We start from the raw sequence: 26,821 nt of genomic DNA on the forward strand, positions 1-26,821 counted from the left end.
AGCTCCAGCTCCACTCAAAGTGAAATCATAATATTCTGAAAGAATTTTGGACATAAACTAGGGTAAACTTGGATAACAAGAATCAGCCCTTGTTTGTGGCTGAAACAGAGATATGCTATTGTCACTGCTTGGGCTTCTAGAAAACTAAATTCCTGATAGATTGAAATTTGGTCCCCAGCTTGCTCTGTGATTTCTTTCAGAGTAGGCCCATGCAGCGGACAATCTTATTTATTTTCTTGCAAAACCTCTCATTTGAAATTTCAGAGTTGGAAAGAATCTTCCAGGTCATTTGTTCTTATCTTCACCCCTCCCAAATTCAACACTTGTGTCTCCTAAAAGACCAACTATGGTGACAAATAACTCACTAGTTTGTGATACATTAAAAATGGCTGGCACTGGTGTATGCAATGAGATTTGTACAGATGATTCACAGAGGAATGAAAAGATGCACCCAGTAGCCCAAGTGCCAGGGGCCAGCGCAAGGTGTCGGAGTTATTTACCAGAACTAGCTGGTTATATCCACGGCTTCACCATGACAATTAGAGAGAATTAGAAGAATAAAATCACTTTCTTTTTAGCTGAAGTTCCTAGTTAAGCACGTGGATGTTGCTTGCTGCCATTTTTCTGTCACCCTTCTTTCTTGAAAGCGCCTATACAATTCATGCCACTTCTGAAATCTACACTTCGTAGTCATTATTTTAAAAATAACAGTATTTCCTTTTGCATATGCACTGAGAGCTGAATAATTAATTTGCTTACTATTTAACACATGCCTATTATCTACAAGATACTCAAAAACAAATGAAGTCAAACACCTTAGTTGGCTTCCCATCTGTAAGAGATATACGAGGAAAGATACTACATTAAACTCTCTCTGAAGGGAATTTTGTCAATTGTTTCAAAAAATTATAAAAGTGTTAATACCTGGCCAGGTGTGGTGGCTCATGCCTGTAATCGTAGCACTGTGGGAGGGTGAGGCTGGAGGATTACTTGAGCCCAGGAGTTTGAGACCAGCTTGGGCAGTATAGTGAGACCATGACCCTACCAAAAAAAAAAAAAAATTAGCCCGGCATGATAGCACACACCTGTAGCCCCAGCTACTCGGGAGGCTGAGGCAGGAGGCTCGCTTGAGCCCAGGAAGCCAAAGTTGCAGTGAGCTGTGATTGCATTACAGGTTGAGTGGCAGAGCGAGACCCTGTCTCCAATAAAAATAAACAAACAAACAAACATATTCTTTATTCTTCTATCAATTCATCCTAAAAATATGGATTATGATAACAGAAACTGGAAATAATGAGTTTATCACTAATAATAATAATGGGAAATTGGATCCAAATGCCCAATATGAGCTGTCCAGGTAATTAACAGTAGCTTGCGCTAACGAATAATCCAAGACCTCAGTGACTTAACACAGTAACTGCTTATTTTTTTGCTCATGATACAGTTGGAGGTGGGTGGTTTGGCAGCCTTCCACTCGGTGGTTTAAGGATCCTAGCTCATTCTGTCTTGTAGTCCTACTCTCTTTTAGAACCCCAAATTCTTCCTCTAGATCCCCTGAATTCATCCAAGTGATGAATAAAGAGAAAGAGCAAACAGGAATGCCTGGATAGGTAATGGGGTGGATATGGCTTGAATCATTTGGACCACATTCTTTGGCCAGAACCTGGTTATGCGACCATAGCTACCTTTAAGGACAGTTATAATCCTTACAACAGGGAAGTATAACCCTTCGCTAAGACCAAGAAGAGGAGACAGGATTGGTGAGTATCTAGCTGATCTCCGGCATAGCCCCAGATTGGCTAAACACTTAGGCTATGATCCTGACTTGGTCAAAAATAACGTATTTGCAAATAAAAATCCTATGACGTTGGTACAAAAGTAATTGCGGTTTTTGCCATGGAAAGCAATGGCCAAAATCGTGATTACTTTTGCATTAACCTAATGGAAGCCATACATCAGTGCTTCTTCCTGAAAGGTGGGATGCTAAGGATCTTCCTTTTCTGTACTGCGCTTTTCAATATTCCTGGGGTCGGGAGTAGGGTATGGATTGGGAGATGTTGATCAAAGGGTATAAAGTTTTACTTTGGCTGAATAAATTCTAGAGACCTATTGTATAGCATGATGACTCTAGATAACGATGCATTGTATACTTGAAAATTGCTAAGAGATCTTAAATATTCTCACATCAAAAAAAAAGCATATGAAGTGATGGATATGTTAATTGATAGATTTAATCATTTCACAATGTATGATGTATATCAAAACATCATGTTGTATACCATAAATATATACAATTTGCATTTCTCAATTATATTTTAAGTAAGCTGGAGAAAAAGTAATTTTACTTTAGAATAGGCCCCTCTAATAGAAATATAATGCAAATAACTCAGGCAATTTTAATTTTGTTATTTTTCATTTTAATTTTAGCTTTTGATATATTAATTTTTATTGGTTACATGTTGAAATGATATTTGGGATATATTATGTTAAAATGTGTATTAAAAATAATATCACTTGGTTCTTATATTTTTACAAGTGTAGCCTCAGAGAATGAGAAGCAGCCTGAGGTAGACTCGCTAACAGTCAGAAGGACATCCTCACAGGAGGATGTCTCAGATGTGTGGGAGGCAGGAAAAACTCTATGAAGCAGGTGGCTTTGGGATTGGGCCTTGAAAGATGTTATCAGTACAGGAGTTCCCCCTTATCCGCGGTTTTGCTCTCTGCAGTTTCAGTTACTTGTGGTCAACCATGGTCTGAAAATATTAAATGGAAATTCAAGAAATAAACAATTCACTAGTTTAAATTGTGTGCCATTCTGAATTCCCTGAGGAACTCTCTTGCCGTCCCGCTCCATCCCTTCTTCATCACAAAAAGGAAAAGGGTGAGTACAGTACAGTAAGATATTTTGGGCCGGTGCAGTGGCTCACGCTTGTAATCCCAGCACTTTGGGAGGCCGAGGCAGGCGGATTACTTGAGGTCAGGAGTTCAAGACCAGCCTGGCCAACATGGTGAAACCCCCGTCTCTACTAAAAAATAAATTTAAAAAAAATTAGCTGGGTGTGGTGGCGTGTGCCTGTAATTCCAGCTACTGGGGAGACTGAGGCAGGAGAATCACTTGAACCTGGGAGGCGGAGATTGCAGTGAGCTGAGATTGCACCACTGCACTCCAGCCTGGGCAACAGAGCGAGACTCCATTAAAAAAAAAAAAAAAAAAAGATATTTTGAGAGAAAGGGACCACAAGTATGTAACTTTTATTGTAGTATATTGTTATAATTATTCTCTTTCATTATTAGTTATCCTTGTTAATCTCTTATTGTGCCTAATTCATAAATTAAACTTTACCATAGGTATGTATGTATAGGAAAAAACATCACAGATATAGGGTTTGGTACTATTTGCGGTATCAGGCATCCACTGGGGGTCTTGAAACATATCCCCCTCGGATAAAGAGGGACTACTGTAACACTATTGATGACCGCAATATCGGCAACACCCACTGTTTATCACAAGCTTGCCACTCGTCGGTCACCCTGCTAACCGCCAGGGGTCGGTAGCGAGCCGGAGATGGACTTTCTGAATGCGGGAACAACAGCAGTAGCTGCAAAAGCAGAGACCTGCACAAAGGAATATGTACACTTGGAAGTATTTGGGGTGGAGTGGGAGGTAGGGGACAGGAACGATAAGGTGTTAAACTCTTACGAAGCAGAAGAAAAGGCAGGGGGCAAGTTGGAGTCAAGTTTAGAAGCATCTTAAATAAGAAGGGAAAAACTTTATATCTAGTTCCGTGAGAAAATGTGGTGATAACAAAACACTCTGGAAGCGCTGTGTGATAACGTGCTGTTCCAGTGTCCAACATGCACTAACTCACTATGAGAGAGGTACTAATAGTCACGTGAGGTTTTACCACGGGGAAGCGTCCTGACACGTGCATGTTAGGCAATTTCAATGCCTTGTGAACGTCATAGAGTGGATTTACACAAACCTTGAAGGCAGAGCCCACCACACCCCTGGGCTGTGTGGCATAGCCTGTTGCTCCTTGGCTACAAACTGGAACAGGGTGATACTGTACTCAATACTGTAGGCAGATGTAACACAATGGTAAGTATTTGTGTATCTAAATATAGAAAAAGCACAGTAAAATACAGTAGCAAAGATTGAAAACAAATGGTACAATGGTAAGTGTATGGGGCACTTACCATGACTGGAGCCTGCAGGACTGGAGGTTGCTCTGGGTCCGTGACTGACTGAGTGGTGGGTGAATGTGAAGGCCTGGGCATGACTGTGCACTATTGTAAGCTTTAGAAACACTGCACACTTAGGCTACGCTGAGGTTATTAAGTATCTTTTTCTTTCTTCAATAATAAATTAACCTTAGCTTACTGTAACTTTTTTGCTTTATAAACTTTTTAGTTTGGACTCATTTGTAATAACACTTAGCTTAAAACACAAATACATTGTATAACTATACAAAAATATTTTTCCTTATATTCTTATCCTACAAGCTTTTTTCTATTTTTAAATGTGCTTATTTATTTACTTCCTTTTTATATCACTGCCTTCCACTCCCACATCTCATCCCATTGGAAGGTCTTCAGGGGCTAGAACGCCCATGGAGCTGTCATCTCCTGTGGTAACAGTGCCTTCTTCTAGAATGCCTCCTAGAGGACCTGCCTGAGCGTGTTTACAGGTAACTTTTTAAACCATAAGTAGAGCACACTCATTAATAACCATCAAAAGGATAGTATAGTAAATGCATAAACTAATAACATAGTCTTGATTATCATCGTCACGTATTGTGTACTGTACATAATTGTATGCACTATACTTTTACATGACCAGCAGCGCAGTAGGTTTGTTTACAGAAACATCACCACAAACGTGTGAGTAATGCCTTGTGCTACAGCAGTATGACAGTTGTGATACCACTAGTTGATAGGAATTTTTCAGCTCCATTATAATATTATAAGACCACCATCATATATGCAGTCCGTCATTGACCAAAACATCATTATTATCTCTATTATCCCCATTTTACAGATGAGGAAACAGGTATAGAGAATTCAGGAAGCTTCCCAATGTTAAACAGTGTGTGACAAAGCCCAGATTTCAACTCCAGTATTTCTGGCTCCAAAATCTACCTCTTAATCACTCACAAAGACTGCACCATTCGGAACCAGAGACCTGGATTCTCATCCTAGGCTCTGCACTCACTCACTGGGAGACTTGAAGTCCTTCTCTGAGTCTCTGGTACCCTCAGCTTCCTCCTCCATCTATCGAAAATGGTTCACACCTTGTTGATCTTACGGTGTCACTGTGTGGATGGAATGACACTGGGCACATAAAGCATGAGTTATACTGCCTGGCACAGAGCAGATGATGCCCATAAAAGCTGGTTGCCCCCCAAAATGCCATTGGAAGTCATTTTGGGCCTTAAAGTGGGGCAATGAGATGATTGGACTTATACTTTTACATGCATGTTGGAAATACTCATCTTCCCTGATTAATCTGCCAGAGATTGATTGCAGCTGGGAGAAATGTGTTACAAAGATGTTGCAAGAATCCAGAGAAGAGGCAGTGAGGGTCTAAGCAGGGACAGAGGCAGGGAGAAAGCAATAGTATTGTTGAATCTAAGATTTTAGAGCGAAACAGGCACTATGGGCCGTATAGTACAAACTATCCTCATTTTATAGAACAAAGGGGCCCCTACCCAGACTTAAAGGACTTGTCCAAGGAGCAGCTGTGGGAGTAGTCCAGGGCTTCTAATTTCCTGATTCACTGATTTTTCCTCAACTCAGCCAGTGCTGATGTCTCACTAGAGTTTTCAACTCTTAATAAAAATAACAAAGTATATCTGTTTTATGTAAATCATACACTTTCTACTCTTCAATAGCTTCCATGGACATTAATCTCATTTGATTTTGCCAATGACAATCTCCTCCACCGCCAAAGGAAGGTATCACACTGGAGTTAGAATTATCCTACACTACAGATAGGTAAACTGAGGCATGGAAGGTGATTCTAATTTCTGGCTCAAATTCTCTCATCTTTACTTCTACATTAATTCTTTAAATTTTGTTTTTTAAGTGTTATCACAATGTTGATACAAGAATGGTATTCACAGAATTTCTTCCTGAACAAAATTTCATAGGGGCAGAGAGGTTTTAAAAATGTACCTTCATTTAGAAAGGTTAATGGTTGGGGTTTACTTGAAATTATGTCCAAAGAAAGACTTTGATCACAGGATACTGTGATCAGTGGGAAATTGTATGTTTGTAGTTGTTCTGTTTTAATTATGGTGAATGAAAGTATATCTTGCTTAGAAAGTATGCTGAGATGCTATCTCTTTCTGTTCCTTCCAGAGGAAAGAAATCAAATCATATGTTTATAGAATTTGTTTTCTTGTCTGTGGCCAATTGCTAAATCCTACCACAGGGGGGCGCAGGAAATGTTAGGCGCTTTTCACAAAATGGACACTAGGTGGCGCCGCTCTGCTAGTTTTCTTCATGTCTGCTTTTAATTTCGTCTTTTTATTCCTTTGTTTAGTAGTAATTGAAATGGTTAGCTTCAGCGATATAAAATATATTTTTATTTTCCCCTGCTTTTCTTAATATGTCTGGGTCTGTCATTTTGGCTTTATAAAAGCACGCTAAGAGAAGTAGAACCAGTTATTTATGTTAATATGTTTACATTACATAAAATAGTTGTGTTTTCTTTCACAGTATTTTTCAGGAATTCAAATGTAAGTCTAGATTGAGTTTTCCATTTTGGTCTGTCATTGTCTCTTATTCTTTAGAGTTTTATTGGAAATTACATATTAGTTTGATTTTAAAAGAGGAGACATAATTCTGAATCGTATCAGAACAGCAAAAATCTAACAAAACTTAAAAGCAGAAGAGAAAAATAGGTATCAGTAAAGGAGCTGGGAATGGATTCTCCTATTTAAATTTGCATAAGGAAGAGTTTCTCCCAGCCTTATTAATTATTTAGTGAACTAGTTGTGTGTCTGTGAGTTATGCCTCTCTCTGGAGTTTGGATTCCTAATTATAAAAACGAGGTGGTTCCTCTAAATGTTTCAAAGATCTCTTTGCAATCTGAAAAGTAGTGAGATTATGAGTATATTAACAAACTTATGCCCCCTTCCTGTTCCAAACACAATTCTTGAACATATATGCATAAACTGTGACTTTTCAAAAAAAATCTAGATAATTCTCAGTGGCACAATATATGCAGTTATGAGCCCCAGCCAACTTTTCAATGCATGTTACTCGACTGGCGTTCTTGTGAGAATGAAGTCTGAACACGGAGGAATAAGTCGCCTGCCCTGGGAGAATTGTGTCCCTGGAGCAGAACTTGCTGGCTCCATCCCTGACTAGCTGGGAGACACTGACCTGTCAATTAGCAACAGGCAGTGAGCTCCACAGCAGACCCCATGAGGAAGATGTGGAGAAGAAAAAGGCCAGGCCCTGTACCCCAAAATCTATGAGGGGCACAAGTTGTCCTGTCTTGGGAGGTTAGTAATACTGGGGAATACGTGCCAAATGATATCGGATCTGTGTTCCTGACCTGACCACTGCCCAAACCATTGCCCACAGCTGTGATCCTGAGAAGCGGTGCTAAGCCATCACTGGGCACTGGCTGGGTCTGGGTGGAAATCATCGAATTAGGGCAGAGAAGACCAGACGAAGGCTGGAGAGAGATATTCATACAATTACTTAACGTTCTTTGCCAACTGGTAGCAAATGTTAGACATCATGATCAAAGGTGTTATGTTTTCTGTCGAACAAAAGAAAGTGGCAAAGCTGTAAATACATCAGGTTCACATGGATGTTCACTAGCCTGGAAGCAAATAATATGAAGTCTGTAAGGCAGTAAAAGTCCTCAAGACATGCCCTCCTTGATGAAGTCCACTGGAGCTGGTAAAACGTCAAATGTGAGCTCATCAAACCAAACGGTGCATACGGAACCCTTTTAAATGCCTGTGTTGGTGACACAGGGCTCTTTTTAACCTCTTAAAAAATAGAAACAGTTGCACACTTTAGTGCATGGTACGTGGACGGATCACCAAGACTAAATGAGTTGCTGAAAACCGTGAAGACTGTTAATGTTACAAAAACAGTACACACTTGGAATAATTTTGTCCCTACTGTCATATGGGCTGAACCTGGTAAAAATGTGGTGGGTCTTTCAGAGCTCCAATGCACTTCCTCGTGATGTGGCCAGCAGAGCCCCCGCTCTTCTGGGCTAGGGTTGTGCGTGGGCTTTGGGGAAGCAGGAGATTGGAAGTGAGTGGTATAGAATCTGAGTTTGGAAGCTGAGGCACTGAAATGAGGGAAAGGGTGGGGGATGCACCAGCAGCCACTGAGGTGCAAAAGCTCATGAACCAAATCTTTGGGTTTTTTTTTTTTCTTTGAGATGAAGTTTCGCTCACCGCCCGGGTTCAAGCGATTCTCCTGCCTCAGCCTCTGGAGTAGCTGGGATTACAGGCATGCTCCACCACGTCTAGCTAATTTTGTATTTTTAGTAGACACGGGGTTTCTCCTTGTTGGTCAGGCTGGTCTTGAACTCCCGACCTTAGGTGATCTGCATGCCTCTGCCTCCCAAAGTGATGGGATTACAGGCATGAGCCACCGCACCCAGCCCAAATCTTTGTAAATCAAGAACAGTTCATGTCGATTCAAGATGGTGGCAGCAGTGGCAGTGATCAAAGATGTGAGACTCCTTAGCAGAGAACTGGCCTGCCTTCCTGATTGATCTTAAACCAGTGATTCCCAAAGGGTGTTCCTGGGCACTCTAGCACTGAGGGATGTTAATGGATGAGGAGAATAAATGTTTTTTCAAATTCATTTGGAAAATGTGGGATTAAAAAAAGTCAACCACATGTATTTACTTCTAGGAACCTTTAATATGCTACCACATGTAACTTTTTATTCCTTTTTTAAAGGAGTATTTATGGTGTAGGGTTTCCTAAACTTTTTGAGTTTGGAAACTTAAAAAATAATCATTGAGTATCTTGTGACAAGTGTTCTGAGAAATACCTCTTGGAAAATAATATCCTAACGCATCCTAATTTATTTTGGATTAAATTCTATTTTAGCATTATCAGTATACAATTTTCAGGATAAAATAATTGACAGAAAAGTGAAGGATTTATTAAACCAACTTATTTGGTGACATGCAAGCAAAGCCAGAAGGATTATTTTGATTCTTTTGTTTGAATCCGTTGTGAGCATAGACACACTCCTAAAAAAAGGCACTGGCCCCATATTTAGATTATTTTTCTCTCACTCAGCTACACGAAGTTGCCTCTGCACTCCACACAATTGGGCCTGGCCTAAGTGCTGCCACTGCCTTGGAGCCTGGTGTCAGTTTGGTTGTCAGTCGAAGCAGATCTGCTACGATGAGAATAAGAAGAATAAATACAGTTCCTGATTTCCAAGTCAAAGACAGTGCAAATTGATATTACACAGTAAAATGCAATGAGATTAAATCAATAACATCTGCAATAAGGCATAATGAAGGTAAAATTATATCTCTGGCTTCCTGAACAGCTGTGAATCTATTTTTAATGATCCTCATTTTTGGCAGTCAGCTAACAACTTCTAAAACGTCCTAGAAATTGGATTGTTAAGCAGATGAGCACGGCAGTGGCTCAGAATGTCATTAATTTCAGCTGCCTTATCCATCTGCATAGGTGAGACAGAGGCGTCGAGAACTTACCACTCACCCACCTACCAAGCACCCCACTCCCAGCCTTGGATGGCCCCCACAAATGCTGAAGACAGCAAGGCAGGGGAGCTGCGGGCAGGGGAGCCCCCTGGAGAACCACAGACTGTTGAATTAAGGACAGAAAGGAAAAGTTCTGACCTTTGTAATGCCAATTGCAGTACATAATTGGCTTGCATGTCTCCAGTGCGCTATAGAACCTCATAACCACTGCAGAGAACTGGATCCCTCAGTTTATCAGCGGGGCACTGAGGGGCCTTGAGATTGCTCCACCCAGGACTTGGTTAAGGTCACACTGCCAGCAAGTGCCAGAGCCAGGACCCAACACAACTCTTATTCCAAAGCCAGGACCATTTCCACGGCTCTGCCGGTCTTCTGTGAATTTGAATAGTAGCCATGGGAAAGGCACCATGAAAAATTTGATATTGAGGAAATGTGAACACTCAGGATCAGCCATGTTCTTCTTAGCTGCCTGGCACCTTTGCACTTGGCTGCAGCTTTTACTACAAGCTGTGCCTGGGAAACAGGCATCGATCTCTTTGGTTGATCGTTTTGAGCTTGCTTTCCTTTTCTGGGCTGGCAGGGATGGGGTGGGAGGTGGCGTCCCATGCTCTGCACACGGTTGTATTTTGTGCATCCCATGGACAAATTCTCAGATCCCAAGTCAAGCTTACAGGCTCAGGGGCTCAGGAGGCTCCAGGCTCAATGGTGTTCCAGAAGGCTTCACCTGAGGGTAGAAATTCACCTTCAGACCCCTTCCCTGCCTGTGTGAGAGCTGAGAGAGGGAGATGAATTCCTTACGCTCTCCCCTGTGCTGGGAAGCAGTGGTGTTGAGAGAGATCTATGTGTCGAAGATGGAGCTGCAGCTAAGATGACCAGCCTAGTTTATGGGCTTATTCCACCACCTGGCTTGCTTTTGGCAGTGGAGCTGCTCTTTTGCTGCCTGAAGTTTGCGACAATCAAGAATTTGATGGTGCAGAGGGTGAGGCTGTGACATGTGTTTGGATTGGAGAAGAGTCTGGTTCCAGGAGAGTCATCCTATGACAAATGGGACCTGAATGGTTGAGTAAAACAATATAAATGGATACTTCCTTCAACAAGGAAACCTCCCAGTGGCCTTCCTGATTTGATGACGGGAATGCTGTTAAGAGAGGTGGAAACAGCAGAGGGAACTGGGAGGTCTGTTATAATGGAACAATAAAATCAAATGCTAATGGGTAAAACGATGCCTGATGTGCTCAAAAGCTAAGGCTGGCATCTGAAGACGTGAGGGAAATTGGAGGGATTAAGGTCCACGTGAAGGCGAACAAATCATGCTCAGAAAGAGAAGGCAGGAGGGGCCCAGGGAGAAGAGGGAGAGCAGATTGCCAGACCCGGGAGGACTTAGTGGGCTGACTACAGGGGCCAGGGGGCCGTGCAGCGAATGAGAGGGACCCTCGAAGCTGTGTCGGGACCTGCTTGTCATTGCCAGGGGAGCAGTGTATCTCCCAACGTGCAGGGAACAGACACCTTTCTTCTGGTTCCTCTCTCCCCAGTGGTTCCCTAGCACCAGCTCTTCCTACATATATTAACCAACGATTCAAACATATTGTTTTGCTTTTCAAGAAGCTGTTGTCCAGAAGCATTTAACTTACATGCGGAAGGCCACATGCTGGTCTTAATGAGTTAGCTGGGGGTGGGGAGAGCCTTTCATTGTACGAGGAGCTACTTGTCTGTCAGTGATGAAAAACCTTATTTCTTCACTGTTCATTGACAAAGGCTTAATTCAGGGTTGGCAAATAGGTTTTGTTTCCCGTGTTGACTTTATTGATTCACTATGTTCAGAAGGATTCTGAGGCTAGGTCTAGGTTCATTCAGTTAGTGAGGTCCGCCCTGGATGACAGGTAGAGAAGATAAGAAGTCACAGCCACACCCCTACTGCACCTAATGAGGTGTTTGCACTTTAAGTGGAGCTGGCTGAAGCTTCAAAAACCAAGAGAACGTCACACTCTCAAGTGGGAGAGGAGACAGAAGGAGGAGCACTTCCTGCTCCAAAGTGCAAAACACATCATTATTTCAGGCTTTGGAAGTATCGGAAATCAAATTCACTGCTAATGAGGCTGTTTGGAAGAATCAAGACCCCAGAGAATGGTTTAGTAGAAACCAGAGGGCCAAGCTAAGTTGTCCAGTAACCTGACTTAGAGTTAAGGATCAGGAAATTGGGCTACTACCTATCAGACAGGAGGAGCAAGCTGGGTCCTCTGCTCCTTCCCATTTTGAATAGTGAAGCAAGAGCAAGTCCAAAGAGACAAGGGGGATGGAGATATGTATATATACACACATATATGTGACTCATACTTATGTGTGTGCATAGATATACATGCAGATCATATGCATCTCACTTGAGTATGGCTACACGCAGGTGAGGATCATATGCATCTCACTTGGGTAATAGACACATGCCCGTGCAGATCATATGCGTCTCACTTGGGTCTAAACACACACGTGCAGATCATATGTATCTCGAGTATAGATACACACACGTGCAGACCACATGCGTCTCACTTGGGTATAGACACATGCCCGTGCAGATCATATGCATCTCACTTGGGTATAGACGCACACGTGTAGATCATATGCATCTCACGTGGGTATAGACGCACACGTGCAGATCATATGCATCTCGAGTATAGACACACATGTGCAGATCATATGCATCTCGAGTATAGACACACGTGCAGATCATATGCATCTCGAGTATAGACGCACATGTGCAGATCATATGCATCTCGAGTATAGACACACACGTGCAGATCATATACACCACACTTGAGTATAGATACATGTGCCGATTATATGCATGTCACTTGAGTACAGACACACGCACGTGCGGATCATATGCACCTCACTTGAGTGTGGATACACACACGCAGATCATATACATTACACTTGCTTCATCTATATTACATATGGACGAGAACAACTTAAAGAATGAAGAGCCAGAGGCCCTATTCCCTTGCTGGTCTGCATCAGATAGTCGTCTTTTCTAACTAATTAGAAGCAAATGACTAAAGGCAGCCAACTAAAACTCAAGATTCGAGGGCAGTCACCTGTGGGTTAGATACCTGAAAACTGACCTCATGATCAGCTGTGACTCCCTGGTACTGTGGAGCGTGAACCACAGAGTTAGAGAAGCGATTTGTCCTTTGGCTATGAGCAGATCAAAACCTATGATGTTGGTGGTGTCTGGAAACCTTCACTGTGAGTTCAGATTAGTTCTGGGAGGACTTGCAGGGCTTGAGTAGATTAAAAAGCAGAGCTTAATAGTATTTTAAACAAGATGGTATCACCATTCAGAGGTAATTCTACATGTTAATATCTTTGTCCATACTAGCTTTCTAATAAACTGCATTTTACTGGTAGGGTATGGGATGCTAATTATCAATGGGGTTTTGTTTTCAAAAGGAAAAGTCACACCAAATGTCTGCACTGGATAATTTCCCATAGATGAACATCAAATGACTGATGTTGAATCTACTCACCTATTAGAGAAGCACATACCTATATTATGTCACAGTTTGGTTTCATAAAAATATTTTAATAACTCCATTTTAATATAACTGATATTCTTTTAAATCTCATGTATGTTATTTTATACATTAAAAACATGGGTCTGAGAAGAAAGTCTCTGAATAGAAAGAGCCCCCCCGTCATATGAGTAGGCCTGGGGTATAGTACTTGCTAAACAACTTTGATCAATCCTCCTTTTAATTATTTATTTTGGGCAATTTAGAAAATTGAGATGAAATTCACATAATATAAAATTTACCACCTCAAAGTGTACAGTCACTGGATTTTAGTATATTAACGAGATTTTATAAGCATCACTACTATCTAATTCCTGAACACTTCATTACCCCAAAGAGAAACTCCATCCCTGTTAACATCACTCCCCACTCCCCCTGCCCTAGCCCCTGGCGACAACTAATTTGCTTCCTGTCTCTATGGATTTGCCTATGCTAGACAGTTCTTATCAATGGAACCAGATAGTATGTGGCCTTTTCTGTTTGGCTACTTTCACCTAGAATGGTATCTTCAAGATTCACTTCTATTGGAGCGTATGTCAGAACTTCATTACTTTCTATGGCAGAATAATATTCCATTGTATGGATGTACCACATGTGGTTTATTGTTGATCCATTCAGGCCAAGTTCTTTTTCAGCCTTAGGTTCTACACTTGCAAAATGAAGAGATTAGGGAAGATGATGGCTAAGGATTGTTCCAGCTTTCAAACCATGCTTGTGCACCCTCCTTTTAGCCACTGCTGCGTTGTTTTGCATAAATCTCTGCTTTGACTCAGTTCTAACTGACCTGTTTTCAAAGATTAGCCTATCCAATTCCTCAGCACATGTTTTTCAGTTCTATCCATTTATATGTCCCCCCAAAATTTAAAAACCAGTTTGGAGATCGTACCTAACTTAGGCCTTTTGGGTAGATGTCTTTAATGAAATATTCCCCTTCTTCAATTTTCTTTACAACATTACAGCAACCATTCAAACTATAATGAGCTGGGCCCATGCATAGGAGGCTGAATTTTTTTTCAATTACAACCAACAGAAAACTTCTTTTTAAATATCTGTGGCGTTTTGGATGCCCCTGGGAACAATTCAAGGTCTCTTCCAACGTTCCCACACTGCCATTCTCAATGCTGAATTCAGAAAAAGAATTTTCATCTGTCACTTTAAAATTTCAGCAAATCCCAACAGCTTATTTCCACTAAGCCTGTAAAGGATCAGAAAGATAAAGGAGGAAAGGGCTCATGGAGATAAGGAACTAGCAATAAATCCTCCAACAGTGTGAGCACAAAGCATTGTTCAAAGAGTTCACTTGAGGATCTGTGCCCGCTTCTTAACGCATTGCCTTCACTCTTGTCTTTATTAGATTACGGAATAGCACATAGAAACAACAGTCAGAAATAACACAAGGCTTCTTAGGCAGTACAACAAATACATATTTAATATGAGAAAAGAAATTGTAAATTATGTACAATGTTATTGGATTTTATGCTCTCTCTCATTCCCCCAATGCATACATTTAAAAAGGAATCGCCCGTTTCATCCCCTCACCTTTCTCTGACATCAAGTAAGTCCTGTTTTGCTTTCAGCCTGTTCCTTTGTTGCATAACCACCCTCTCAATCCATTCTTTCATTTCCTCCCAAGTGCTTTCCATCACACCGTGGCCTCTGAACCTCACGTTTGAGACACCTCATTACACCCACCGGCACGTGGTGCTGAAGCGTTTACTGTGCTCAGCCCAGGATATTCTTTGCTTGCAAATGCTTTAGGTTCTTTGGGAGATAAACCAAGAAATCTGCAAATTCATACCTAATCTGTCATAGTCCTGTCACCCAATTCAATCCTCTCTAAACAAAATCCTTTTGGTGAAAGGAAGACAATACCCCCGTTTCATAAATAATTTTTTCCACCAGCCTTAATCTGCTGTCTATGAATATTAATGAGTCTCATCGATTCATGTCTCCATTTTATGTCCTATATTAGACACCTTCCCAGAAAGCTAGCTGTCAAGGTTGCATAGGAACCTATTTCACTTTCACATTAAATTAGCAAAATGAAAAAGGGCGACTTCTTTGGCTTGTAGGTTTCAAGAGATACCCCTTTAGCCCTACACACTGATTTTTGTTTTTTACATTGCTTTTAAATTACAGGCTGATCTGTGCAGGAAAGAGAGTTAGGTCACTTCTTTTTTGTTTGTTCCAGGCAAGAGTTGACTGGTAATTGGTGACCTGATACCATGGAAAATTTTCAGAGACCTACAACATGTGTTTCTGTGTTTTTCTCTTACCACTAATTGTGACTTCTTTGTTTGCCTTTCTTTCTTTTTCTTTTCTTTTTTTCTTTTTTGGTGCCTTCCTTGTTGGATCTATGTCTGAATTCCTATGAGATTCTGCTTCTTTTGGCTATTCCTGCCTTTAAATATTTTTCCAGGGGACAGCAGATTAAATAGGATTGGTTCCAGGACTGCCACTGGCGTATAGGGAATCTTTGTGAAAATTAGAGAAGTGGTCTTCTGACAAACTAATTAGAAAATGACTTTATGACATTTCCTCTAAGGGGACATATTAGGAAAAGGAGCCCCTCTCTGGGTGGACATAGCTGTGTACAGGATCCAGGTTCTGTGGGGGGGGCGGAATGTATTTTAACACCCACTCCCTCTCGACGGGGCGCCCTGGTTCATTTCTCTCATTAAATCTTTCACACGTCTCTCTTAGCTTATTTCTTAGACCCAAGATATTTCTGGGACACTAGAGGCCTACCCTTTATGCTTAGTTCTTTTCCAATTGCAATTCACTTTTTTTTTCTTTCTTCTTTTTCACAGCATTCATGTTTAACCCCTTGTTTATCTGCCAGGTTTTACTGAAGAAACTTCACCTTTACAACATTGAGCAATGTGACTAGGAATTCCAATGGCATCCTTGGATTCTTTTGTTTATTTGATTGGTTGAGGTTTTTAATACATGCTTTCACATGTTTCACAAAGACTTGTTTGCCCATAGCATTCTATGTTGCTTAAATGACAAACATGGCTAGTTGCCAGAGGGGGCCATGTTATTTGAGGGGATTCTGGAAGCCTGCTCTGGTTCTATATATACTCCTCCCTTGCTTTCCACACATGCCTGAAATTCCATCTTAAAGTCATATTGTTTTTGATTAAGTAAATATAATATAACACACTTAGAAATAACAAAGTACACTGTATCAGTCATTAACACTTTAGTGAAAACTAGATTATAAAATCCAATTCCAGGGACAGCTATGAGAAAGAAGGAAGGGTTTGGGGCATATAGAGAACTTACTCTCTGGAGAGTAGGCCTGGTTAGGTAGGCATAATACAATTTGAGCACATTGGGCATTTGGGAGATCTCTCAAAGAACCAGGAACATGGAAAGCAAACTTTCCCTTGCCAAGTTTTTGTCTACAGCAATCCCAGAGTAGGGCTTGGTATCAACTGTTCAACAGTATTGGTGTTTTCCAAACCAATTAAAGGTGGGACTTTTTTTTTTTTTTTTTAACTTACTGGGACACCTGAGAATTTGAATTTCTGCTTTAGAATGAAGCCAGTCACTCCCTGTTTTGTCTTATCTGGTGTAAACATTAAACTTTCTCAAAGGCCCAGGATTGATGTTAGCAGGACAGCATATACACATCCAAAGAATTAATTTCTCACATGAACATGGATGTCTGTGGAAAGATCTTTGGGTCATAGATCACAAATGCAAGGAATATTGAAGAAATTAGAGTCCTTAAAGGTCATCATTAGTCCAGTCTAAATGTGGGCTGCACACACATTTAAGAGCACAAAGCCATGAGTTACATACAAATAAACATGAAATATCTTCCTGAAGTGTCAATTTTACTAGACAATAACAAACTTAAACTGTGAGTCTTAAATTAAAACAAGCATGACTATATTGTGGAATAGAGTACAGCAGTTACAAGAACTTGAACAAGCACCGAGGGAAATGAATACATGATTACAGAAGACAGAGCTTAAAGGGATCTTAGAAATCATCTAGGCCTGCACACTGAGGCCTGATCATGCATCAGAATCACCTGCCGAATTTCAAACAAAACTCCAAAACAAGATTGAAGCTGGGCTCCTTTCCAAACGGCTTCTGGTACGTTGATATTTCTCCAAAGCCTTGGAGGTGATTTGAAGGTACAATCAGGGCTGAGAGCCACCAAATTCTAGCCCAGCTGAGGCTCAGAGAGGTAAAGTGACCCCAAAACATACAACAAAAATTTGTATTTGGTGTTTTTATCTATTGCTCTATGTATGATATTCTTCTCAACGGGATCAGCTGTATAATTTGTGGACCCAGTGCAAAATATGAATCTCAAGACAGCAACAGCAAAACATTAAGCGCAGAGCCTTTGTATGTATGGAGCCCAGCGTGAAGTCGATCCTGCCCCTCTAAAAGGCTGAACAGCAAGCGTGTTCAGGGCAGCAACCACCCTGAGAGCACAGCTGGAGCAGGTCCACGGGGTGGAGAGGAGCCTGCCTTCCTCTCCCTGTCTTAGTTTATGGGACTTGTTAACATGCTCACATGCACACAAACACATATGCACAAACGCACAAACACACACACCTGGACAGGTAGTTCAAAGAACCCTCTGATGGAAGTGTTCAGCAGAATGAAATCCAATTTTTTATATGAAAGCATATTTCTTTGTTTATCTAAGTCAGGAATGAAACTGTCATCTTTTGAGTGTAACCTATGTTCAATGGGTTTAAAATTCTAGTTTATACTTTCAAAATCCTAGTTTATACTTTCTCTCCAAACCACAACCCCACTCCCCATCCCTGCATCATCTCCCATACTTCTAAATCTTTATCTGGAATTGTAGACTCAGAAGACTGGAAAGCATTTTGTCATATTTTGACCCAAACTGCCCTCTCTAAAATAAATATCTGTGGTGTTGGGGGTGGCCAGAACTACCCACCCACACACACAGAATGGAAGCCCAGCAGAGCTGAAAAGGACTCCAGACCTGAGAGTAAACCTCACCCTAAGGAGGCCATTCTTTCCGGAGAAGGAGGATGCGCACTTCTGGGCCTGGAGAAAGACCTCTGTGAGGGCCAGGAGGGAAGGCACAGGGTGGGCCTGGGGTCAGTGCGGGGAGGCAGAGGGCCATGGCGAGTGTATTGGAGGAAGGGGGAGACATTCATTCTCTTGAGATTGAGCAGGGAGCAAGATACTGAGAGCTAACGAGTCAAGAGGAGGATGGGGGACACCAGGGAATTCAGGGTAGAGATGAAATTCTCATTACATCACCACTGGATTAACACACAAGCCTTCGTCTCTCCCAGGATTTCTTCTTGGAGCTGGCTGCTATGAAATATTTGGGTCCAGAGATGCAGGGAAGCCCTAGAGGAAAGAAGGTGATTGCTGTTTCTGGGAATTTGCATCCAGCCTTGTAGACACAGCAGCCAGTGACCATCACCTACAGGACTGCAGACGCTTTCTCAAAACCCTGGAAATCATGAGGCATCTGGTCCCGAAGGCGAGGCCAGTCTGCTCAGGTGCAGAGAGATCCAGTGTGGTCCGTTCTATGAGGACGAATGCTTACCCGGCCAGCCTTCTTGATGCCAGAACCTGGTCTGTACTAGTGTTCCTTTGGCTGGCCCCTGACAATATCTAAGTCTGCCCCTCAACCTAGAACTTCATAAAAATAACAAAGGATGCATTGAGATTCAGAAAAGGCACATGCTGGAAAACAGTATAAACAGCTTCCTAAATAAGTAACTATAGACCATGCACATGGATAGGTAGGCGATGATGCAAAACAAACCACAGATCCCACAGGAACTTCTTAGTGCAGTGGTCAAGGCAGACTTTCAGATCAGACAGACAAGCGTTCTGTTCCCACCTCTGTGTGATCTTGGGCAAAAAACTTAGTCTCTCTTAGGCTTTTTTTTTCACTACAAAGTTGCCTTGAATACCTATTTCATAGACTTGCCTTGTGGGTTAAATGAAATGGTGTAGGTGAGGGCTGAATGTTGAACGTAGCATGAATGTTGTAGGTATTCAGCAATAATCACTGTTAGCCACAAATCCTTTCCTTCTTTCTGCCCCCACTCTGGGGATGAATGAAAACCTTAGCCAAGAGGATGTTTCTGGCCGGGTCCTGTTCCAAACATTTAGCCCTTTTTGTCCTAATTCTGTGGAGTTGGCTGGTCTCTATGCCACACGGGTACTCTTTCACAAAAAGCCTAACAGGCTGGGCATCTCTCCATAACAGGGCCTATGTATTAATTGAAAGACAAACTTCTTAGCCTCTGTCTCCTGCTGTTTTCGAATGTCACACTTTGAACATGAGTCAAGATGAATAGTTGTAATTTGCTTCCCAAACAATTTGGGCATTGCTGGAAGATGAGACTATTCTTTCTATTTCTTCCAACGTGTGTCCAGAGAAGTGGCCCCAGAACTGTCTCTCTGGGTTACCTTCTAGCAGTCGGAGGGAGGGCTCGTCCAGACCAGAACTCAGGGGACCCAAGCCCTTCAAAGAACATGTCTTTGAGCATTGTGTTGCAAATAAGAAAAGTAAGGACAATGAAACGAGATTTTGTTCAATAAAGCTTTTAATGGAAAGGACTATCCTTTATCCTTTATGATGAGATTGTGACTTGCTTATATTTTTGGTGTACAGTTATGCTTTTTTGGTGTAAAACAGTGGAGAGAGTAGATAGGAGTGGTTATTTGTAATGCTGTGGCTTGGCAAAATGAATGGTAGGCAAACTCATGTTACTCCCCTCACCATCACCAACCACCATCCAATGACAAATTTTTTTAAAAAAATTCTGGCCAGATGCAGTTACTCATGCCTGTAATCCCAGCACTTTGGGAGGCCGAGGCGGGTGGATCACTTGAGGTCAGGAGTCCGAGACTAGCCCGGTCAACATGGTGAAACCCCATCTCTACTTAAAAATATACTAATTAACCGGGCGTGGTGGTGCATCCCTGTAGTCTCAGTTACTCAGGAGGCTGAGGTGGGAGAATCCTTTGAACCTGGGAGGTGGAGGTTGCAGTGAGCTGAGATCAGGCCACTGCACTCTAGCCTGGGCAACAGAGTGAGACGTTGTCTCAAATTTTTTTTTTTTTTTTTTTTTTTTTTGCTGGCTTATGAAATTAAAAAAAAAAAAAGCAAAAAAAAAAAAAAAAAAAAAAAAAGCTGGAAACCACTGATATAGACCACCCAGTCTGTTTGAGAAAGAAAATCACTTCCAGATTAGCAGTTACCTGGAACATTTCCCCCTGGACTGGAGACCCCCGGGCTTTTGCTGCATAAATTATTTCATGTCTCCTATGTGGCTAACGTGGCTAATGAAGATGTGAGGAGCTTTATGAGAGTTTATGGGTTCCCTAATAAACCAAACATGTCCTAATAAGGATGGATGCAAAATCGAATGAGCTGCCGTCATTCCTACCACGGATACAAACCCTGCCTTTGTGTAATAGGTCTGAGAACACTCACCACCGCTGCGGATTCGGTACTTCCAAAGTGTTGTGTTTATTTTCTATACAAATTCTTATGTGAGAGTGTCAACTTTAACCAGTTTTTTGGGGGCTTTGAAAAGACCACATTTTGGGGGGTAGGTGGGGAGTCTGATACTGTAAAATTACTTCTTTCATCATTATAAGTCCCAAACTTCACTAGGAACGAGCTGATGTTTCTAATAATGCATCCTGAATGACCTGCTGTTTTGTCTCATTCTCTTGTGTTTGCCAGGGTTGCCTGAGTAAATGTTTCTGGAGCTCCCTGGGAAGGGTCCCTGTGGTTCTCCAAAGGTTTTCCTGATGCTGCAGTCAGTTACTGGGCTTCAGACTGCTGGTCTTCACACCATCCCGTTATCTCAGGGCGTTTCACTGTTCCAGACACTTCCCACTGGCCTTGGTCTCCCTCATCCTCTCTTCCTCTGCAAGACTTTGTGATTAATTTCTGCTGCCCCCTCCTGGAATGACAACTTGCTCAAGTCCTGCCCCCTTCCCCAGGGTTCAGTTCTAATCACATTTCCTCTAGGAACTCTAAGATCCCTAGAATGTAAATACCTGCCCTTCTTATTCTCCTACTGTACTTTGTACCCCCATAAGGCAAGATGCTTGTGATGAATGCCAAAATGGTTATTTACATGTTTTTCTTCCTACTACCTCCACTAACCATATGGATACAAAGAATAGATCAAATTAGTTTTTTGAAACTTGCCCAAACACTGGCATGGTATATGGTACATAGTAAGTCTGGCAAATATAGGATAAAACTGAGTTGTCTTAAATTCTAACTAGAGTGTAAATGACTGATTGTCATACCTCTACGGAATGTACAAGAAAAACTGTCTCCATGGTAGGAATTTTTGTTCTAATCAGTCCATGGAAAGAAAAGGCTATTACTGAACTTTCCAGGAAATCACCCAGGCTGAGAAGTCTACACAATATGCATGTGGGTAAAGTGCCAAAGAAGTTTATCAATTCATGACAAGAATCCTGCGGTGTCTCCTACCAATCTTTCCAAGTGACAACACTAGCAGGTTTCACACAGTATTAGCCTCATTTAACCAGCCATCATTTCCATTTAAAAAATATGAGGGGAAGAATTAAGAGTGAGTAGAAAAAAAAAGCCTTCAAATGAAAATCTTTGCTTTTCTTTGAACATCCAGATGATTAAATGAGATCCAGACGAAAGCCTGTAAATTCCAAAAAATAAAGCCCAGCCGGGGGTATCTGCATTCCCTCATGTTTCTGCTGGTAACCCCGTGGTAAAGTAAAGCAATGATTGATTCGGAGAGAATTATGGCTATTATAAACTGTAATCAGTGGTGGATGAGAATAATTACACAGAGAAAGGGGGAAAAGCTGAAACATGGCTGAGCAGTGTTCTGATGGATGGGGAAGTCATTTCCTAGCTGTTAATGACTGATTTTTCAACAGTCAGCACACAAGCTTTAATCCCAGAGGGGAGAAGGAGAAAGGAACAGTCACGTTATCAAGGATGCTACTGAATTAACCTTACCCATTTTCCTCTGGACATAGCTGGTGCCTGTCTCCCGTCTGTTCCTGCTATTGCAGACGTACCCTGAAGGGTTGAGGTCAGGACCTGGCCTTTATCTGAGAGACACTAGAAAGAGTTATGGCTGTAGAAAACTACCGTAGATCATGGTGGCGAGATATGGCATTAGGGTGTCATAGCATCGTAGGATGTTAGGACTAGAAGGGCCACAGAAATCACCTGATCCAATCTGCTTATTTTATAGATGAGTCCAGAGAGGTGAAGTGATGTGTCTACGTCACATAGCTAAGGGGCTTAGATATAAGGGGAAATTGCTCCCACAGGACCCAGGAGAATAGCCTTATAAAATCGGCATGACCAGATCTCTGAGGGAGACAGCTTTGCTAAAGCCAATTCGAAATTGGCATCAGCTTGGTCTCTTGCCCTCAGAGATAGGCTCTGGAGTTCAATATTCTCTCGGCATTTGTTGTTACTGGGTGAGGTTACACAAGGTCAGAAAGGGCATGGGTTTGTGGAATGAACAGTTCTGGTTTACAGACCAGTCATGAGTCCTCTAAACTGTGACACTGACACACACACACACACACACACACACACACACAGAGAGAGAGAGAGAGAGAGAGAGAGAGAGAGAGAGAGAGAGAGAACCCAATTTATCTTATCATTTGCAGCCATAAAACAGAATAACTGATAGAAGTGGATTAGAAGTCATAAAACTGTGTAAAACAGGACAGCTAAGATTTGGTTGGCATCACCCTTCAGGGTTCTCGAAGAGAGCCTTTTGGATACTTTTGCGAAGTGCTGGGTTCCCCTCTGGCCTCCTGTGCAGAGGGCCCACAGAAAGAGGCTGCAAAGTGGTGCTGGGCTGTGACAGATTCCAGCCATGTCTCCCCTCCCCCACCCGAGGATAAAACCCATCAGAAAGAAAGGCAGGATCATCTTCTAAGAAAATACCATTGCCTTTGAGGCTAAATCATGTCAAGATATAAGATCAGGAATGTCCAGATGCTGTTTATCCAATCTTAATTAAATTTGGACTTCTTTAGGAGAATAAAACATGTCTCAGTTCCGGGAAGAGTTGTTTTGATCCAGAGGCTGTTTGGACTCTTTTTATGAAAACAAACATTTTAATCGAGATGATACCAGTGTTCCTAGATTTTCACCGTGAAGGTATTTTCTGGAGCAAAATCTCTTGAGCCACCTTATGTTCTTTATAATGTTTGATCCAACAGTATTAAACATCTCAGCTTTTTTTCCACTTTCATCTTTAGTTTTCGGAAATTATTTTCAACAGAAGCAATTCCTTTTCAAGTACATTTTACAATGATTCATTGAGAAGTTATTTTTCTGTCTGGTATTTTTTCCCCTTCTTCAGGTAAGTACACCTTACTTTTCCTTTGAGGAACCATGCTTTCCCCATGCTGTGGGATCCTCCTGTAACTACAAATCCCAGAGGGGCCATCCTACCCCAAATACCCTGCCTGGCCTGAGATGCATAAGAGGGTATGCAATCCTAGCAGGCCAGTCCAAGTCCTCTATCCCCAAGCCAGGGTGATTGGCCTTGAAAGAGCCACCACTTATGTGGGGCCAATCTCTGTCTTTCTCAAGATTTGCTGTATGGATACTGAGAGAGACTGTGTGTGCTCTTCCATTTGGAACAATAGCTGGAAGGATATGAATGTTTAGCTGCCTGCACTGTCTTTTCAGTGTAAGGAATAAACAGAGAGAGAGAAAATGTGAGACACACACACACACACACAGACAGAGAGAGAGAGAGAGAGAGAGAGAGAGAGAGAGAGATTATGATGTCACCTCTGATGCCAGGAAAACATGACTCTTGTTTATTTTATAACCCTAGACTTCCCAGTTATGGGAACCAATGGATTCCCTCCTTTGCTGTAAGTTAGATAGAATTAGATATAACTCAAGGAGTCTTGGCTAAGAAAAAGACTTTTCATAGGGTCTGCTCTGATTTTTTAAAAATTTTGGCTAGTGAGTATAATACTTATTTTTGACATTGAAACATTTATATTGGATTATTATGTCAGTAACAAAGGGCTATAGGAGTTTGTAGAGCGGAAGGTAAATATACATTTTGACTATAACTTTCAGGCCCAGTATGCATCTCATTCTAACCAGTCTTTGGATCCTATGTTTTGAAAGAAAAAATGAATGATTGGACAGACAGATGTGCAAAAGTCCCCCAGATCTCACCAAGCACCAACTATAATCCTCTATTTTGTCAATTGGTTATTCAAATGAATGATTGTTTTTCTTTTTTCTTTTTTTTTTCTTTTTTGAGACGGAGTCTCGCTCTGTCGCCCAGGCTGGAGTGCAGTGGCCAGATCTCAGCTCACTGCAAGCTCCGCCTCCCGGGTTTACGCCATTCTCCTGCCTCAGCCTACAGGCGCCCGCCACTACGCCTGGCTAGTTTTTTTGTATGTTTTTAGTAGAGACGGGGTTTCACCGTGTTAGCCACGATGGTCTCGGTCTCCTGACCTCGTGATCCGCCCGTTTCAGCCTCCCAAAGTGCTGGGATTACAGGCTTGAGCCGCCGCGCCCGGCCTGAATGATTGTTTTTCTTAACCATGCACGTACACATACTGACCCACATCATCCTACAAGGATTAATCAGAAAAAAAGCAAAATTCTCTAGAGGAAATACTTACAGGAATTGTTCAATAGGCAGTTTAAAAAAGAGTGCCATTCCCCCACAGGTAGTGCTAATGGGGGGATCAAATTATGAGAACTCCAAAGGGAATTCAGACATCTGACTCAGCCATTGCTTTCCATCTAACTTTTCTTTATCTGGGCCCAAACTTCTATACCTCTGAGGATTAAGTTATACATAACAAAGTACTTTATTTCTTATAGGCTCTGCCCTGCCCTGCGCAGAGCAGGAAGAGTGCAGGCGCGTGAGATGCCACTTCTGATAACTTTCATATGTGGAGGGTGAGTGCCTGAGACCTTGGAGGCAGTCTAAAAGCTCTTCCTCCTATTAAGGTCCTCGGGAGGCCACAGAGCACCAGGGGCACCCGTTAGAAGGAACAGCAGGATAGGCTGGTGAGGCAGTCATGTCAGCAGGGCACACAGGAAGTCACGTGGCTCCAGAATTCAGTACCGGGCACTGGGCGCACACTGTCCCAGGACAAAGCATCCTACCCTGCGCTGTTCTATTGTGTGAAGTGCAGTTTCTTGGCTGGGAGGAGGAAGAGGAGAGAGGAGCCGCCCCTGGGCACAAATATCAACTAAGATCACTGTCACCGAGGTGGCACACAGCTTCTGCTCCAGGCAGGACCTTTCCCATTTTATTCTGTCAAGATGGCCATCTTCACAAAGAGCAAATGGATTATTTTGTAACAGTCACTTAAACCCAGAAAATGAAGACAAACCGTGTCACAGAAAACGGGTATCTCTTTGTCTTACTTGTTGTTGACCTACTGGGGGTGATCTATTTCTGTTGGTTTACCAGAAGGTCAATTCTCTGTGTTGATGGCTCTTCGACGTTAATTACGATATGATACATATGTGTGCATGTATGATACATATATACAGTTATAGACACACATGAGCATATATATTTTGATTCATTCATAAATCTATATGTGTGGTATACATATGTATGTTTAATACAAACACACCTGTCTTATCCGTAACTGTGACTCTGGAAAGAGGTGTTGAGCAAATTTTTTTTTTTTTTTTTTTTTGAGACGGAGTCTTGCTCTGTCGCCCAGGCTGGAGTGCAGTGGCCAGATCTCAGCTCACTGCAAGCTCCACCTCCCAGGTTCATGCCATTCTCTTCCCTCAGCCTCCCAAGTAGCTGGGACTACAGGCGCCTGCCACCACACCCAGGCTAATTTTTTGTATTTTTAGTAGAAACAGGGTTTCACTGTGTTAGCCAGGATGGTCTCGATCTCCTGACCTCGTGATCCACCTGCCTCTGCCTCCCAAATTGCTGGGATTACAGGCGTGAGCCACCGTGCCCAGCCTTGAGCACATGTTTGAACAAATAGCTTATTGACTTTTTCTGTTGATAAAGTAAGAATACTCATGGTAGAAAAATCAGAAGCAGAAATTTGTGAAGAGAAACATAAATGCCACTTCTAATTTCACTAAACAGAGAAAACTCTGCTTTATTCATTCCTTCCCATTTCATGAATTTTTGGTGGGTACACCTTTTCCATGGCACAGATCATGGTATATACAATGCAACACACTGCCGTTTTCCACTCACCCCTATTTCCCCTATGATTGTGAAACAAATGTTAAGCCTACCTTATGCATTTCTTTACAGAGGTCTCCAGTAAGTATGAGTGTGTGATGGCTGCGTGGCCCTGACTCCAGAACTGGGGAGTCCCATTTCTGTGTCCCCATAGCTCCCTCTTTTACATTGATGGGTCTGCCTGAAGGAGCAGGAGGTGAGACCAGGCATTGCTCACTGGCATCACCTTATCCCCCAACCCCCAACCCCTTTTCCCCTACACTTCTCTCCCAATCCCTCCTCCTTGCCCTGGCATAGTGGTGGAACCACCA

Source organism: Chlorocebus sabaeus, chromosome 21, assembly GCF_047675955.1.
Source record: "Chlorocebus sabaeus isolate Y175 chromosome 21, mChlSab1.0.hap1, whole genome shotgun sequence".
NCBI classification, from domain to species: domain Eukaryota; kingdom Metazoa; phylum Chordata; class Mammalia; order Primates; family Cercopithecidae; genus Chlorocebus; species Chlorocebus sabaeus.